Below are 18,192 nucleotides of genomic sequence, written 5' to 3'. Positions count from 1 at the left end.
ACCTGTCAGCAACATGGTGAGGCAAGAAACTTTGGGTTTGGAAAGAGCAGAAATCCATTCTTTCGGTGATCTGTGTTATGGGCAAAGACTGGAACCACTAAAACTTCCTGTCTCTTTCATTATTTCCTGCCTACTCTGGGGAGCCCGGAAAGGAGTCAGCATGGAAAGCAGACTACATCTTTAAACCCCACCTTCACAGCCCGCCAGCCTTTGGGGGCTTTTGATAAGAGTTTGAGAGGCACAGAGAAAGGATCCAGGCCTTTCCCTCTTAAANCCCGCCAGCCATTGGGGGCTTTTGATAAGAGTTTGAGAGGCACAGAGAAAGGATCCAGGCCTTTCCCTCTTAAAACGCTCACACAGCGTTGCAGCTATGGCATCTGGGGAAAGTGTGCTTGCTTCATAAGCTCCCTTTTGCTTGTCAGTCTTCTCCACCAGGAATTACAGGATGTAATCTGGGCCTGATGACTAGGAAGTGCCTGTGAAATGGAGATTCTCTTCTCTGCCGCTCTATCACTGGCTCTCTGGTAGTGGTAGAAAAAGCCAGGAAGTTTTTTTGGTTTTTTTTTTTTTTTTGGAAGATGTGCATATTTCTGTATAGACCAAGTCATGATGGAGAACAAATGCTCAGTAAATACTCAGTGAATGACTGAATGACATTACCAGTTCTAACACTCTTGGAAAAACAACCCAAAGTATTGCCTCTCTGAGAAAAACAATTTTTTTTTTTTTGGCCTGGGGGCAGTATCACTTGGTTTCACCAAGCACTTTAAAAAAGTACCTTCACTTTCCCAGGTGCCTGAGTGGCACAGCTCATTAAGTGTCTGGCTCTTGGTTTCGGCTCAGGCCATGATCTCAGGGTCCTGGGATCCAGCCCCACATCAGGCTCTGTGCTCAACATGGGTCTGCATCAGATTCTCTCTCCCTCTCCCTCTCCCCTCCTGCGCATGTTCTCTCTCTCTCTCTCTCTCTCTCTAAAATCAATGAATCTTTAAAAAGTAAATAAATAAAAATAAATAAGTACCTTCACTTTCCAAACTCTGAGCAACACCCTAAGAGGCTTTATAGAGTTTGTCCCATAGAAGTGGAGTTCTAGAATGTCCTACTTTAGTAAACACCGCTAAGGCAGTGTGGATGGCTTCCTGCCAAGTTAACGTTAAGTTCCTGCAAATGTATCCTTCCATATCTCCCTCACAGAGCAGTCAGAGATAAGAGGGAAAATGAAGCTGGGGGAGGGGGGATAAGTTTTGATACCAGCAGCTCCGGCAGCCATCAGCATCAACATAAGTGCCTTTTAATCCGCTGTGTTTTGCCAGAGCATGACCCTCTCTGTGAGGATTGGTAATTGCTGAACTTTACTTCTTGCTGCGACTCCAGGGAAAGGTGGTCCCCGGGCCCTGAGCTGATTTTGCTCAGTGAGAGATCCCTGGGAGCTACTATTTTAGCTTTAATCCCATACATGCACTTTTTTTTAAATCAGCTTTTACATTTTAATGACTTCCTGAAACTCCCCAAAGTCAAATACATCAAAAATATGTATCTCTGCAGAGGTGTGATAGCCTAATAGTCTGTCCAGTGGTTGGAAAGAAGGTAACCCTGCAGGCTTGGCAGATCTTTAAGAAACATTTAAGGGGAGCTGTTGGTATGCAGCCATGCTATGGAAATCAGATAAGATAGTCATTATTTTGTCAACTTATATTTGATAAAGTTTATTTTTCCAGCCAAGGTAATGTTCCCACCTCCCTAATCAGCTTCCCTATTAGATAAAAAGCATCAGATGCAATTATTAGAAACTGGAACACCTGGGTGGCTCAGTCAGTTAAACATCTAACGGGCTCAGACGGGTCATGATCTCAGGGTCTTGGGATTGAGCCCTGCATTGGGCTCCTTTGCTCAGCAGGGAGTCTGCTTGTCTCTGTACCTCTCCCCCTCCTCCTTGCCCCATTCATGCTCTCTCTCTCAAATAAGTAATATCTTAAAAAAAAAAAAAGACTAGACAGATTCTGGTTATAGGGAGAAAATATTATAAACTTACTGGGTTTCCTCACAGAATCCAAAAACCAGCATCCAATTTCTTAGGAAACACTAGAGCCTGGGTGGTCTGGGCTCTGCTCCGCCTGCTCCCCTTGGTCCTCAGTCCATATGACATAATGAGCCCAGGTCTCGATGGGCACTAAGCCCTGGTTCTCCTCCCTGCTTTGCCTATGCTCTTCCCTTGGGTTCACATGTCCTTTCATGGGCTCCTTCAGATAGGCGTTCCCCCACATTTTTTTTTCCAAGAATAGCTTAGTTTTCCAGTTGGTCTGTATCCTCTCATTATTTCTTTCATAGCATTTAAAACAGTGGGAAACGGTCTTGTTTATTCGCTGCCCCTCAGACTTGAATGTAAGCCTCACGAGGGGCTTCTTTACTACTGTATCCCCATCAGCTGAATTAGTATATAAATATGTAAGCTTAGTTGCAGTTAAGGGGGACCAGAAAGTTAAAAGGGACCATTGGGAGCTAGAGGAGTCTCCCCACAACGTCCACTACCACTTGGCTACCTTGACCAGTTTCTAGTATTTTCTCAACTAAGCAGGAAGGTGTGCATTACACACCAATTGATCCTAATCCCTGCAGCAGTCCAGCATCAGTTCAAGGAGCTAAATAATTGTGCCATTCATAGAGGAAGAGTGTGTGGGTCCAGATTCATGTCAAATAAATGTTCCAGTTACCCATTCGCTCCCATGTGTGTGAAGGGAATCTCAAATAGAAAGCACAAGATGAATATTTACAGTCAATTTTCATTATTCACAGACCCTGTATTTGTTCATTCACCTACTCACTGAAATGACTTCCTGAAACTCCCCAAAGTGAAATACATCAAAAATATGTATCCTCCAAATACACACCCCAAAAAAGGATACGAAATAAATACAAATAAGTAAGAAGAAATGTGTAACCCCCAAATCAAGACTTGCTGTTGTTTCTCTGGTCGTTGACGGACAGGGGCAGAANTGAAATACATCAAAAATATGTATCCTCCAAATACACACCCAAAAAAAGGATACGAAATAAATACAAATAAGAAGAAATGTGTAACCCCCAAATCAAGACTTGCTGTTGTTTCTCTGGTCGTTGACGGACAGGGGCAGAATGGTGAAAAATTTGAGTCCCTCGGTGTGCCTGTTCCCATCTGAGGCTTAACAAGGCAACTCTACCTTATTGTTTCAGCTCTCATGCTGTAAACATGTGTCCTTCTTGTGATTTATTTACCGACACTTGTTTGTGTGATTTTGCTCTTTAAAATGGCGCCCAACCATAGTGTGGAACTGCTGCTGTCTGGGGTTCCTCAGCAGAAGGCGGCTGTGCTTATTAACACCCATTAATATGGGTGTTAATAAACTTCATCAGACATGAGTTATGGTGCTCTCAGTGAGCTCACTGTGAATGAAGCAGCCTTATGCATATCCAATGTCTTTAAACACAAAACAGGGTTCTTGATCAGTTGACCAGAGGCTCACAGGAGCCTGACCTGTATTTCCCCTAAGAGCAACAGCTCAGTATTTGCTATTGCAGTGTTCACAGGGACTTTATAGAACATAACTCTCGTGAATAATGAGAATAGACTGCATGTGTTAATTTAGTGAGACTTTGAGCTCTTCATACCTGTTTGCTTGACTGTATCGTGTATGGGATAGGATATAGTCAATAAGTATACATAGAGAGGTTCGCTTGACATATTTGTTTTTCAAAACAAGCCATTCAGAACACAAATCTTTGATGAAGAATGTGCAGCCTTTCAATGATCACTTGTCTTAAATTCAGGTCATTGGTGTCAGGCTTGTGAGAACTACATATACCTCCATGAATACTTGGGGCTGAACGGCTGTGCTGTTCTTACTGGAGAAAAAGAGCTCGTATTTCTTAGAGCTCACTGTTGACAGGCCCAGGAAAGGGCTCCCTGAGCCGTGACGGTTGACATTTGGTACACAGCCCCTCAGCCTTCGTGGTAGTGAAGCGCCACGAAAGCACGTTACATTCGTTCTAACGTGTCTGGTCAGTCATCGTATTGCCTGTCATTTGCTCGGACTGAAAATTAATTAAGCAATCGTGGAAAGGGGAAGGCAGGAATAGATAAGATGAATAATGAAGATTAAATTCAATGGAATTATTATAAGTTGACAGACTCTAGACTAAATGGAAAGGACAGGAGATTAGAGCCTTTAAGTCTCGTAGAAGCTCCTTAGCAAAGGGCAATGTGGTTCCTCGAATCGAACTTCAAACTCAATGAGGACCCCGCGAGGGGACAACTGAAGAGAGAGGTAGACGTGTCACACTGTTATATTTAGGATGTACAGACTGTCTCCTTTGTGGGTGAGACGGGGCTGGCTCGTCATGCCGGCTTCTCCCAGTCCTCAGTGACTAAGCCATGTTCTCGCATCACCATCAATCTGGCCTCATTCGACAAACGTTTCCTGGGAGTGGCCAGGAGAGCCAGGCAAGGTCAAACTGGGGGGCTGTGGTAGAGTGGGGAGTTGGAGCGTTGGGACCATGATGCAGGAGTGGCTGGGTCCGCATTAGTGCTTCTCCACCCATTAACTGTGTGGTCTTCGGCCAGTTATTAACCTGTCAAGCCCTCACTTTCCACGACTGTAAAGCAGAGATAACACGAGTATGCACCTCATAACGCTATTGTGCGGATTAAGTGAGCTAATCCACATATCGGAGCTTCGCACAGTGCCTGGCATAGACGGAGCCCTTGTCGGAGAAGCAGAAGGGTGGCCCCTGTGCCAAGATGTCCTTAGCAAAGGAAGAGTGGTACAAGATGAGGGAGGTGAGCCAGCTCCTATGGGGCCTCACAGGTAGCCAGGGTAAGGATTTTAAAACTAATTCTTAAGAGCATTTCGGAAACCTTTGCCTGGGTTTTAAGTAGGACACTGACAACATTGTTCAGAAGAAAACAGTGTTTGTTCTAAATATATCTTCTGCCATAAAAGTCCTTTTTTAACTAGAAAAATCTGCAGCACAGCCTTACTATTGTGATTCCCCTTCAGTGCTGATTGGCCTCTGAGCTGCTCCCCCCTGTAGTGTTCCTAAACACTGTCGTAAAATTCTGCCGGGACCCACTAACCTTGTCTGATGGCGATGCTGGTAGCACTGGTGTAGGGATTGGTAGATAGAGCTGTTGGCTGCAGTATGCCTCCCCCTGTCAGGCTCACCTGCACTCTTTTTGTTTTAAGATTTATTTGAGAGAGAGTGTGAGCCCAAGCTGGGGAAGAGGCAGAGGGAAAGAGAGAAGTAGGCTGCCGGATGTGGGGCTCCATCTCACAACCCTGGGATCATGACCTGAGCCAAAGGCAGACGCTCAACGGACTGAGCCACCCAGGCGCGCAGTCACGTGCATTCTCTTATTCAAACCTCATCACTACCTTCCAAGGTCTTACTAGTCCCCTTTTCACAGAGGAGCAACTGAGGCTTGAAATCCCACAGCCAGGGTTCCAACGCGGGCGCTCTGCTCCAGGCCTCCCTGGCTTCTCACCGACTTCCAGAGGCAACTTGAAGAGAGGGCCCTGAAGTCAGACGGGGTGTCTTAGCTCTGCCTCGCGCCCCTGTGCCTCGATTTCCATGTTGGGAAATCCGCCATTCTCCCTGTTTTGCTGTGTTGCCCATCCTCCAGTGTGTTCTTGGCGCCTAGCGAGTTGTTTCGTTTCCTTCAAAGGCTGCTCCTTCCCGTCACCTGCTCCCTTGTTGCCTCTGAGACCGCGCGTCCTGCGTGAGGAGAGCGCAGCCCGTCCCTCCGGGGCCCTTCCTCCCCCAGCGGAGGTCGGACGGGGAAGCTCTGGGCATACACGCTCACGCTGCTAAGCCCCAATTCCGCCTAAACTACTTTTCTCCAAATTATGCTTTTTAATTAAACCTTTCAAGGTTTAATTAGGAGATGACATGAGTCATCTTTGTTTCTGAAAATGTAGTTGTGGTTTGGCTAATTACATAGTGAGATTTAATATGGCTTCTCTTCATGTGTGAAATTAATACATTGAATATTTAAAAAAGGAAAACATCTGAGGCATTTTACCTGGGCTTTAGGTTGACAGCAAATGTAGAGTTCAAGGGAGTCCCACTTGAAGCCATGCTAGGAAAAGCTGGGCTGGTTTTCAGTGGTCACTGGATGTACGATGCCTCTAAGACATAGCCTTTGTCTCCTAACCAGTACATCCGATCACGCAGCCTTTAATGGTGTCTCAGTGCTTAGAGGTAAAAGCTGAGTTCCTCATCGAGGTGCTTGAACTCCAATTCCATCTCCCCCCAACCGCACATCTTCAGCTATATCTCACTCTGTCATTCCCCAAACCACCAGGCGCCTTTATGCCTCCGTGGCTCTGTCCGTGGTGTGGCTGTCCCCACACAGCCTCACCCCATGTCTACCTGGTATATTCCTCTGCCACGTATGTTAACCCTGTCTTTTTCTGTATTCTGATGCTTTGAGATCAAGAGGGCTTGCTGGGAGGCACTGGCCCACCAGGACTTTAGCTAATTCTTAAGGATAGCACCCAACTGACTTGCCTGCAGGCACGCCTGTCACGTGCAAACCAACCGATCCAGAGTCCATACTCCCCACCACCTCCTTTGTTAGGCTTTTACACTCTAGACCACTATTTCCCTGCCCTTGCACCCCAGGGCCAGGACCAGACAGCTAGGGACAGGGCTTACAACCCAGAGCCTGCTACAGTTAGTCAAGCTAGCTAAGCCTACCCCGCCTAGACCATTCCTTCCTGCGGAAACCACACTAAAGGCTCTTGCCCCCAGACTGACCCTGATGCTTCCCCGTATGGCACACCTCATGTTTATAGGGATCTGTGAGTAAAACAAACCCTTCCTTCAGGACCACCATTTCTGTCTCTCCATACCTGACTAAAACCGCATCTTTCAAAGTGCAGCTCGAAAGGAACTTTTTTGTGATGGCTTCCCCTCACTAATGAGGTTCCTTCTGTGCAAACATGTCTGTTCCTTCATTTGACTGAGCTTTCCTGATTCTACGTCACATTCATCTCAACTCCCAACACTTAGCACAAGGCCCAGGAGATTTTTGTGTCTAGTACACATGACGAGTGAGTGGATGAATTGCAAGTAACTCAGCCTTCCCCCGTGAGTCAGAAAACGGGGCACGCGTGCTGGCCTGGTGTTTTCTCCTGTGTGACTGGGGCACCTCAGCCTCATGGCTGCCGGCACAGGCTCAGTGTCCAGGGTCCATCCCCCAATCCCAGTCCCACCATCCTGGCTATGAGGCTTTGGACAACATAGTTCACCTCCTCGTGCTTTGGTTTTCTCATCTATAAAAGGACAGTCATAGTATCCAAGTGCTAGAAAGGTTAGAAGGAAACGGTCCCCAAGTCTTTGTACAACCTTTGTCTCTGCCTATAATGTCATCCTCTGCCATCCTGAGCTCTCCTTCCCCTAGACATCACAACTCCGGAGCTACTCCTTTAGGGACACCTTCTGACTTCCCTAACCAGGGAAAATCTCCCCAATTTAGACTTCTTCAACCCCATGTGCTTCTCCGTAGTGGTATCTGCTGTAATAATTCTTCATTGACAGTTGTGACTTTTGAATAATCTGTATCTTTCCTATCAGACTGTGTGTGAGTCAGGGTTCTCCATATATGGAGAGAGGGGTGTTTTTAGTAATTGGTTCACACAGTTATGGAGGCTTGACAATTTCAAAATCCGCAGGGTAGGCTAACAGGCAGGAGACCCAGGGGAGTTGTAGTTAGAGTCCAAAGGCATTCTGCTGGCAGAATTCCCTCTTCTTCTAGGGAGATCAGTATTTTTCTATTAAGGCCATTGACTGATTAGATAAGGCCCACTCCTAAAGGGTAATCTACTTAGAGTCTACTGGTATATTAACCTAAAGATACGAGAGCAGGATTCAGTCTCACAGTGCTACCTGTTGAGGTCGGAGTGAAGACACGGCACCGTGGGGCACAGTACCTAAATGCGCAAGCAGGGGTAGATGGTGGTTCTTCATTATAATCGAAACTTTTAGTAGTGTTATGATGCAAATGGCCAGGAGATAGCCAGGACCCGGGATTTTAAGGATGTGTCATACAATGAAAGGAGAGTTCTCCCCACATCCACAAGTCACAGCTATCCCCTTAAGGTCTCTAAGGAAGGTAAGGAGTGGGGAATAGATGGATAGATACAGTGAGGAGACCCGATGAGCATAGGCCCTAGGCACCCAGGACAAGGGCAAGCAAAGGACCATGTTATTGCTAGCTGTAAGTAAGTTTTTGTTTCCAAACCCCACATTGGATTTTAGTCAGCAGAACTGGAGCACAGTTGAGTCACAAGATCCCTGAACTCAAAGGGTGCCTTTGAATTCCTTTTTCCCAGAGTCCTCCCTAGAGAGAAACACTCTCCAAGGGAGGGGGGCTCAGATGTGTTACAGCTCCAGCTGCAGTGATTCCACGTGTTTCGGCCCCTACTCTGGTCATGCCGGAAGCTCTGCCCCCTGACTTCTCTGTGAGGGGGACTGAAGAGAGGCAGAGCTTTGAGATACCACATTCGTATCTCTTACTTTTCTCAAAGCCTTTCAGTGAACAGTCACCAAGCATTAATTCGACACATATTTACTGAACATGATGTAACAAGTAGAAGCTACAGACCATAAAGCTAGTAACAGAGGTCAGCTAAGTAACAGGAAAAGATAGGAGGAAAAGCAGGATGGTGAGCCCTGGGGGAGAAGCCTATCGTGAGTGGTGGTCAGGGGAGCCCTCTAATCCACTGGCGCTTTGAACAGGCACCGGAAGTAAGGGAGCAAGCCCTGTGTATGTTGGGGTGGGGGCAGGTGCGGTCCACCCGCAGAAAACAGAGTCCAACGGGCCTGCGTGGCTGCATGCTTTGGTCTGTTCGGGGAGGAGAGTGGAGAGGCAGCGAGGGGCCAGGTGCTCGGAGGGATTCTGGAGGGTTGTAAAACCTGGGGCTTTTACTCTAGCTGACATGCTTACCCCTTGGGGGTTTGAAGCCACATTGTGAAATGAGGGCTACGGAGTATTGAAGGCAATCCAGCAGAGGGCTGTATGCTGCTAAAGAAAGGTACCTTGGGCCCCTAAGGCCGGCATTCCAAGGATTGCTTTAGCCCAGATGTGCGACCGCCTTTAAAAAATTATTTGGCTCCTGTAAAAAGACTGTGAAGGGCAGGGAGGAAAGCCAAACCAGGTAAAGACACTCTTGCACAATCCAGAGAGGATAAGATGGTGACATGGCCAGATTGGTAGCACTAGGCATTTCGAGGAGAGCTTGGATTCCAAATATATATTGAAAGCAGAGGGCGCCTGGGTGGCTCAGGTCATAATCTCAGGGTCCTGGGATCGAGTTCTGCCCACATCAGGCTCCCCGCTCAGTGGGGAATCGGTTTCTCCCTCTGCCCCGCCCCCCTGCTCACTCTCTCTCAAAACTAAAAAAAGAAATATATGCAGCATCTCCTGATGGAGTAGTGTGTGAGTGTAAGAAAGAGAAAGGAATTAGTGATGAGCCCAATGATTATGGCCGGAATAACTGGAAAAATGAGGTTGCAATCAACAGAGATGGGGAAGGCTGCAGGAAGGGGACGACCTAGGGGCCAAGGAACAGGAGTAAGGAGTTTCAGTTGAATGGGTTATGTTTGAGATGTCTGTGGCTACCCGGGTGGAGAAATTCAGTAGGCAGATACACAAGCCTGGAGTTGAGGATAGAGGCCTAAGCAGGAGAGTCCCCTCAGATTTGGTAAGCAGGCCAGGACACTGGTTAAAATCATCTGGGTGGTGAGTCTTGAGGTCAGAGAGAAGAGGAGAAACTGCCCATGAGATAAGAAAAGAATGAGAGAGAGGTCGTGAAAGCCAAGTGTTGGAACATTCACGAAGGAGGGAGGGTGGATCAGTGTCAAATACAGTTGAGAGAATGATTACTGAGACTGAGACTGGACCACTGACTTTGTCTTCATGATGGCGATGGAGGAAGCATAAATAATCAATTATTTTAGGAGTTTTGATATCAGAGGGAGAGAAATTAAGCAGCAAATTTGTATGCTAATGAAAATAATGCATGAGAAAGGAAAATTTATGCTACAGAGAAGGAGAAAGAATAGCATAAGGAGGGGAGAGATCTTAAGTTCAGGGTTTAACCCTGGGAGCAGGGAGAGTCCATGCACAGTGAAAGCAGGAAAGACAAAGTATGTGAGTACGGACGTAGGTTAGGTGGGTGGTGGGAACACAGGGAAGTTCCCTGCTGATGGTTGTCATCTTATTAGTGAAAGTCTTTAGCAAAGAAAAAGAGGACTCTGTCTTTTGATTCCGGTGTTTCCCATGCTGGACTCCTGAAGGAACAGGAGCCATTGATCACAAAAGTAATAGGCATCTGAAAAATAGGAGTGATTGATCATGGAAGCAATTTAGTATTTTGAGAATGTCTGTATAATCCTTATAAGTCCTGAGTCCATGATAGCTTATTCCTAGAGCAGAATCACACTGGAAAGGCAAGGATAATTGAGAAGGAATTCCACAATGGGGAACCGGTCTCACAGTCTACACCATCATACATCACCCCCATGAGACAGCTAATCCACACTTGTTTCCAGCCCACTCTGCCAACACTGCAGTCTACGGAGTGGTCAATCCTTCTCCACCCCTCTCTGTCCGGTTTTTATTAGCTATGACAGGGAACAGGATGGAAGAGAGAATCTAAGCAGGCGAGGCTAAGTTTATTTTGGAGCAGACATGGGGAGGAGGGAAACCTGTGAACACTCACACATTAATAAGTTTTGTCTTGTCACAACTATAATCAAAGCCTTGATGACAGTGTTGCCATAAAATCTGCACAGCCACTACTCTGGGCTTTGGGTTCATTCTGTTTCCTGGGCTACAAGCTCAGAATTCGCCATAATAAATTCTTCTGTGGCTGTTCAGCTCCCCTTATCATACTGTGTTTCACTACCTCTTCCCAAGCTTAAAATGCAACATGTACTCTGCACCAAATATAGAATCTCAGAGGAGGAAGCGTGGAGGTCATCTTATCCAATGTTACATCCAGTTCTGGAATTATTCTTGTCACTGCCCTGACAACTAGCCATTCGGACTTTATAAACAACCTCAGCTGTAGGCCTCACCACATCATAAGGCAGCCCATTCCATTTATGGAATGTTTTATGTTACAACAAACTAAATCTCTCCCTTCCACTTCTGCCCCTTATTCCCCGACTAACCTCCGGGGCTATACAGAACAAACACAATCTATCGCCTTTGACAGAGAACCAGCCATCTTATTTCTTCCACCTTGCCCACTAAATGTCCAGTCAGCTTCTGAATCACAAATACATCCACATTCAGAGTGAAAGCTTTTTTGCATAGTCCTTACCTGCTAGTAAATTAAACATTAAAGAAACTATATCTATTTGTAGTGGAGTTCGAAATAGCCCTTTGCTTAGAAAGGATTAAAAGTTCCTTGAATGCCAGCACTATCCAATCAAATGGAAAGATTAGAGCTGGATGAAATTATATTTTTAAACACTCCATCTCCCCAGACTTCTACAAAGTGTGAAAGGGAAGGCACACCATGATGATCTGAAATTGAGAGGCAAGAGGAGAGAAGGAGTCATTCACATTCATCCCACTGGACTGTAATCTCAGTCCTTCTTCCTTCCCATATTTATCCAGTGCCTGCAGATTCCCATCTATGAGCTAGGTATTAGGGGTTCAACAGAGAGCATCTTTCTTCACTTCTACTCAACAAATGTTGATTTGGAACCCACACGTTTCTGGCACCATCCTTCCAAAGGGATATAGCAGTGAACAAAACAGGCGAAAATCCCTCCCTTTTTCACCTAATATTCTAGTAAAGGGGCAAAAACGTAATCCCACAAGTATATGTAAAATTGTAGTAGTTACAAACAGAAATAAGAGAAGGTTCAAGATGCTGCATCAGTACGTAATAGGGAACTGAGCTAGTCCCCTGACTGTAGAAGGCCTCTCCTGAGCAGGAATATGGAGTTGGGCTCTTACGATGTGTTGGAGGAGGTCCCTGGCAGAGGAGCACACTGGTAAGCAGTCTGTGGAGAGGAGCGTGGCGTGTGTGAGAGCTGGAAGGACGGTGGTGTGGAAGAACAAGGTCAGAGATGGAAGTCGAGAGTTAAGAAGTATCCAGATAATGCAAGGATCAGTGGGCCATATTAAGAATTTCCATCTTTAGCCTCCAAGCAGTGAGGATCCACTGAAAGTGTTTCAAGAGAGGTGTGTATGTTTGTGTATAACATGATCTAGTTTCTGTTTAGAAGAGAGCACTCTCCTTGCAATGTAGAGGATGGGTTGGGTTGGAGGGAACCACGGTGAAGACAGAAAACTATACAATGGTCCACAGGAAAGATTTTAGGGACTTGGACCAGGATGATAGCAATAGGTTTGGAAATAAGAGGACAGATTTCAAGAGATCTAGAAAATAAAACCAGTGGGTATCCTGTGATTTGAATTTGGAAGTCAAGAGAAAACACGATGGCTGTGTAATCCCTCAGCAGGCCTACCCCCTGGACCCCTCGCCATTTATCATGGAAGATAACCAACTGCTTACCGCCAGGCACTGGTCATTGGTACAGGACTGAGTGTAGTGCTCGGGTAGGAGGCTTCACCGCTACTATGAAACTTCTGGACGGGGAGCAGGATGGACCTGTAGCACAGGAAAATATCATAACTGGATGTTAATCTAGGTGATAAGGTTTGGTAAAAATCTTTTTCAAATAGGTAATTAATTGTGCTAGAGTTTTAGAGTGATGATATTTAGAGGATGTAAGTCCCCATTTGGGGCTTTCTGCACCCTGGTGGGACCTCACCCTGAACAGAGAGAACCAGGTACCAGCTCAAGCCATCCTCTGGGGGCTTCTGGAGAGACTTGAGAAATCTCTCTTCTTAAACATCCTCCAGCTTGAGATCTTGCTGAGAATGTGTCCTTTGTACGTATCTCAGTAAATGATAACTTCTTGAAGATTCATATGCTAGGGTGCTCGTTTTTACTAAGCCTTTCACAGAGCACTCTGCAGGACTTCTGCAATGTCAGGAAAGGATGCTAGCCAGTGACTAAGAATGGTGGTGCCGCTCACCCTCACCGGGATAGTGAGCACCGTAAGAGAACCAGACTTGGGGAGGAAATACCATGCTTAAACTGGGGACTTGTTGAGTCTGCATGTCTGGGATGAAACACAACAATGGAAGGGCTTATAAACAATGTACGTCTGGAGTTCTAAGGAATTTTCTAGCATGGTGATGCCACGAATGATAGGCTATCTCAGGGAAGGGTCAAGCTTGATCGAGGAGTACTGCATATTGGAAGCATGGTCTTATAAACCATTTATCCAAGGAAGACTGGGCTAAGACTAATAGATGATCTTAGAACCCCTGGGGCATCTTAGCATAGAATCAGTTGGTTATTAAGAAGTCTGTTCCAGGCAGGTTATGGAAATGTATTAAAAAGAAACAGGAGTATCAGAATTAAAAGGCAGTTGAGCCTGATAGGTTCCGCATGTGGCCCACAGCAGAGATTGTGGGAGCAGACAGAGGCAGGCCTGACCAAAGGACTAATGTGTCTGCAACACAGTATAATTAATCATCTTCCAATCTTTGAAGAAAAAAAAAAAACCTTTCTGCTTTATAATCAGCTCTTAATTATCTTGATGGTTTATTAATTTGCATATCCATATCTCTCTTTGGTTAATTATTAATCTTACACTTTGTCTACTCTATTTTCTGTCACTGACCTGGCATCTAGTAAAATCCAGTACTAGATCTTAAGCTTTTTCTTTTCAAATTTCCATCCTCTCCCCAGAGTTTCCACTTCTCAGTTGTATTTATGTCCATGTTTGATTTTGTTTTCTAAGCGTTATCTTCCTGCAGCACATCTTCACGATGGCTATGCTTAGAAGTTCTGAAAATACCTAAAATACTTCAGACATATTTGCATCCTTATTTCTTTTTCAGAGACCTTGCCTGTCAGAGTGATTGTGAGGGCGCTAACCCTCACCCCAAAGACAAGTGCCCACTAAGACGTTCATCTTTCCTGAGAGTACCACAGGCCAGTGCCTTCGCTCCACCCATTCCCATCCCTGCTTCTCATGCTTAGTCAGTCAAGGGCAACATGAAGACGTAAATCTAGATGTCATCTCCCTCCACACTAACCCCCGAACCTGTCTGACCGCTTTCTGTCTTGTCCGTCACCCCTTGTGCTATTTTCTCTGGGCCTGAAATCAGAGAGTCTCTCTCCACATGGTCCTAGCACAGTGCTCCCTGTTTTATCTGCCGAGAGGACAGATTCCATCCTCTTTTCCTTGGTCCAAAAGGTCTTGATGGTCTTTCCTCACCTCCTCATCCTATCTTTCACTTCTACCCCTCCCCACCCTTCTCTCCAAAGTCCCTGTGCTTCCTCCACCTTGAGAAGTCTTCCTTCCAATATCCTTTTTCTCCTTGCAAGACTTTTCTAAGGTTCTCCCCACCCACAGCTCATGTCTTCCACCTCATTCTAGGTCTCCGACAGGAACTGCTTTCCAATCGTGAGTGTACAGGTTTGTCTTCTTGAGGAGAGAAGTATAATGAGCACTGACTTTAGAACCACAGTGCTGAGGTTTGAATCCAAGTTTTGCTACTTACCTAGCTGTATGGACGTCGGCAAGTTACTTAACCTTTCTGTGCCTCAGTTTCCTCCTGTACAAAAGAGGAAAACTGATTAAAAAGTACCTTACTATATTCTCAATACACTGCATCAGGCATAGTAAGGCCTCAATAAAGAGGTTGACGAAACAATGTCAGCATTATTTCCCTGTATGTCCTAGAAACTAAATTCATTTTTTTAAAGATTTTATTTATTTAGAGAGTGTGTGTGCAAGCATGGGAAGGGGCAAAGGGAGAGAGAATCTCAAGCAGAGACACTGGGCTCCATCTCACAACTCTGAGATCATGACCTGAGCCAAAATCCAGAGTTGGATGCTTAACCAACTGAGACACCCAGGCACCCCTGCCCCCAGAAACTGTGAATTTAGATTTAGGTTTGAATCTCATCTCTGCTACTTACCTACGTGTTCTATAATAGAAATCTTTTCTTCACATATAAAATGGGAATAAACTAACAAACATGTATAAATTATCACCATGTAAACAGGGAAGGTAATCAACGTACTTCCCTTTATAAATCACCTTCCATCTTTTACACAAGTTTCCTTTCAATGGAAAATATAGAAGGGAGGTTGAGGAAATAAGAACAGGTACAGGTTTTCTCTGTCTCGTGAATATTTAATTGTTTGACTCCATGGATGATGAACTAGCTAACCTCTTTGAACTCTCGACATGAGCCAGGCATGCAGTATCTTACATTCAAATCTCCCAGATCCTATGAGGCCAGTACGAGCATCATCCTCATAGAGCAGATGGTAATCCAAAGCTTGGGGAAGTTTTTAAAACCCAAAAAGTGAAGAGAAACGAGGAAGGACGACTTCATGGCGAATCCGTTTTGAAACCAACAATGACATGGTGTTGCAGATTGAGAAGGAAGTGACCTCGACAACGAGGCTGAAAGGTTTCCTCTGCTGGAAAACCGGGCTTCTCACAGTGATGGGACTTTCTTCCTGCTCGCCTCTGAATTCCTTACTAAAATAAAACCCCGTTCAGGTCAAAGTTATTGCAAGAGGTGGAGGCACTTCATAGGCTTGGTACTGGTGGAAGCCCAGTTCTTCTTTATCAGGAGCCCCAGAGAAAGCCCTTTGAAAAGTGGCTGACATTTCCCTGCAGCAGTTACTCATTTGTTCGCCCAGCAGTTGCTTCAGAGCATTATTTTGCTAATGTCACTGTGTACAGCGGCTCTAGGACTTCTTGCCTGCTTATCCCAGCGTTCAACCCCGTGAATAAACATGCTCCAAAATCAGCTGGCTTGCAGAAACATCCCTTTTATAGCAGATTTGCACCCTAAGTGTTGGAAATTACCTGCTGATGAATGTCATCTAACCCAGAGAACTATATTGCAATGAGGTTCAGGATTTATTGATAAATAGGATAATAATCCTCTATCTTTGTTTACATCAGTAATTAATGTAGTTCCGGAGGGAGCCCTTGAAACCTCATATAAGCAAGATTTATCCCCACTGGAATAGATTACAGCCATATGTCACCACTCAAAAGGTAATTGGAACATTTCATTAGAAAGTAATTGAAAAAAAAGATTTGTTTTAATGCCTTGTAATAAATAATCTTGATAAATACCATTGTTATCGGAGATATCTGCATCATGTAAAGAATCTGCTTTACATCAAAATATGGTATATACTATAGATCTTTCTTGGATTTTTCTGAGAGGCTTTCACTTTGTAAAGAAAAGCACATTATTATACTATGATCATTCCTTTGAGAACAAGATCTTCTCTTTATGGCCATATGCCTTTACTATTCTCATGGTTTGCCTTGCAACAAGACTCTGGTTTATTCTATCTTTCTCAAATGAAAATCTCTTACGTGTGTGAACAGAAATGTTTGGAGCAAAGCCCTTAAGAGACCACAATTCTGGGCTGTGAGGTCTATCACTTTGGCTAAATGGAGATAATGCTAGGACAAATATCTTAGGGTTGTAGCAAGCATTAAATGGGATGAAACACATAAAGGATTTAAGCCAGCACTTGGACTGCAAGAAGCACTCCATGAATATTATAAATAGTACTCTTCTCATCTCTACAGTGTCTTCCTACCCTGCCTCTTTTAAGGAAAGATTCAGAGTTCTAGGGTGAGCTTTTATTTAAACTGCATGGTAAAAGAAATACATGTAAAAGCATTTTTTGTCTGCATTTTCATTTGTTTTGTGATAAAATTGACAAACACAGGAGAAGAGAGAAATGCACAGTATTCTCACCGCCAGCTATATCACTGCTAACATGGACTTCTAACCCCCTCACCCCCTGCACTGCAGGCTCTGAAGGAAAAACAGATCAAGACTCATTGCCAGAGTCGTGTAACTTTGTGAGCTTCTCTAGAGTTTAAAACCATTCCATTCCATTTAGTTCTTCAACAAACCAAGATGAAGGGCAAAAAAAATCCCAAAAGGCCATAGGCCGTTTTAACAGGGAACCAATTGAAATACCAAAGCAGTGGCAGAAGAGAAGTATGGAAGCACTTTCATCCTGTATCTCCACTAATAAACCAGGCTTGAGAGCTTTTCTTCTCCCATGTTCACAACCCTATCATGGTAGAATAGGCCACACCTCTGCTGAGCACTAAATGAACATATACTTTTTGGTAACAGCTCTATAAAACTTCTATTAGAATCAGCCTTACCGAGGTGCCTGGGTGGCACAGTTGGTTAAGCATCTGCCTTTGGCTCAGGTCATGATCCCAGGGGCCTTGCTTGGATCAAGCCCTGCATCAGACTCCCCGCTCAGTGGGGAGTCTGCTTCTCCCCTTGCCCTCCCCACAACTTGTGCTCTCTCTCCCTCTCTTAAAATAAATAAAATAAATAAAACCTTAAAAAAAAAGCATCAACCTTACCTTCCTTTTGTAGATGAGTAAGTTGAGGCTCAGAGAAGCGGAGCACTTATCCAAGATCACACAGCTATTGAGTGGAATGCCAGACCCCAGAATGTGTGTTTACTTACTCTGCTTTATTCAGGCACAATGCTTCTCCAATCAGGAGACAGAAAGCCATGGGACAAACTTGACACATCTTCCTGGAGAATGTTTTGCCTAAAGATTTTAAGGGAGAGGTCAAGTAATTTAACTAATGATGAATTAAATCATTTTTCCATTACATAGAGATATTAAATCATATAACTTTTTAAGCTGACTACAAAAGCCTTCCAAGAAACACTGGCCTTTTAGTGGGTCCTGTGCCCCACAGGAATTTATTCATCTGCTATGATAATTGCTAATTCCATGGAAGGTTTTGAGAAAGATCCTTGGAAGCCAAGCAGTCCTGGTTACCGGAGGCTCACCTCTGTGAGTCAGAGACTGGGTGGCCTTGGCTAACCTCATCTCTTCTTCACTAGAGATGTGACCGCATACGGCACAGGATGCCCTGAAGATTCCCTGGACCGTGGGAAAGTCCAAAAACATAGGTTCTCTATGTAGTAGAGAAGAGGTAGAGTCTTGTTACTCTAACATTTGCTCATTCTTGGTAAATGGAGGCAGTTTTAGGGTAGCATTTAAAAGTCCTGGTAATAGATCTGTGT

The 18,192-nt window shown here is 44.9% G+C and overlaps 1 protein-coding gene and 1 long non-coding RNA gene across 7 annotated transcripts in view; one reads left to right on the top strand and one right to left on the bottom strand.

Annotated features, from left to right (window-relative positions):
• Positions 1–18,192, bottom strand: part of LOC117801573 — a 98,193-nt gene that overhangs the window by 31,841 nt on the left and 48,160 nt on the right. For all 4 annotated transcript variants that reach the window (XR_004624257.1, XR_004624259.1, XR_004624258.1 and 1 more), the window contains exons 2-4: positions 17,620–17,707; positions 14,639–14,692; positions 12,573–12,668 (exon numbers count right to left, since the gene is read on the bottom strand). This is a non-coding gene — a long non-coding RNA (uncharacterized LOC117801573). The remainder of the gene's footprint in view (positions 1–12,572; positions 12,669–14,638; positions 14,693–17,619; positions 17,708–18,192) is intronic.
• SGCD (sarcoglycan delta) overlaps positions 1–18,192 on the top strand; it is a 941,028-nt gene that overhangs the window by 892,179 nt on the left and 30,657 nt on the right. The window lies entirely within an intron of this gene.

The sequence above is a fragment of the Ailuropoda melanoleuca genome, chromosome 3, assembly GCF_002007445.2.
Source record: "Ailuropoda melanoleuca isolate Jingjing chromosome 3, ASM200744v2, whole genome shotgun sequence".
NCBI classification, from domain to species: Eukaryota; Metazoa; Chordata; class Mammalia; order Carnivora; family Ursidae; genus Ailuropoda; species Ailuropoda melanoleuca.
This window is presented reverse-complemented; position numbering and strand designations above follow the sequence as displayed.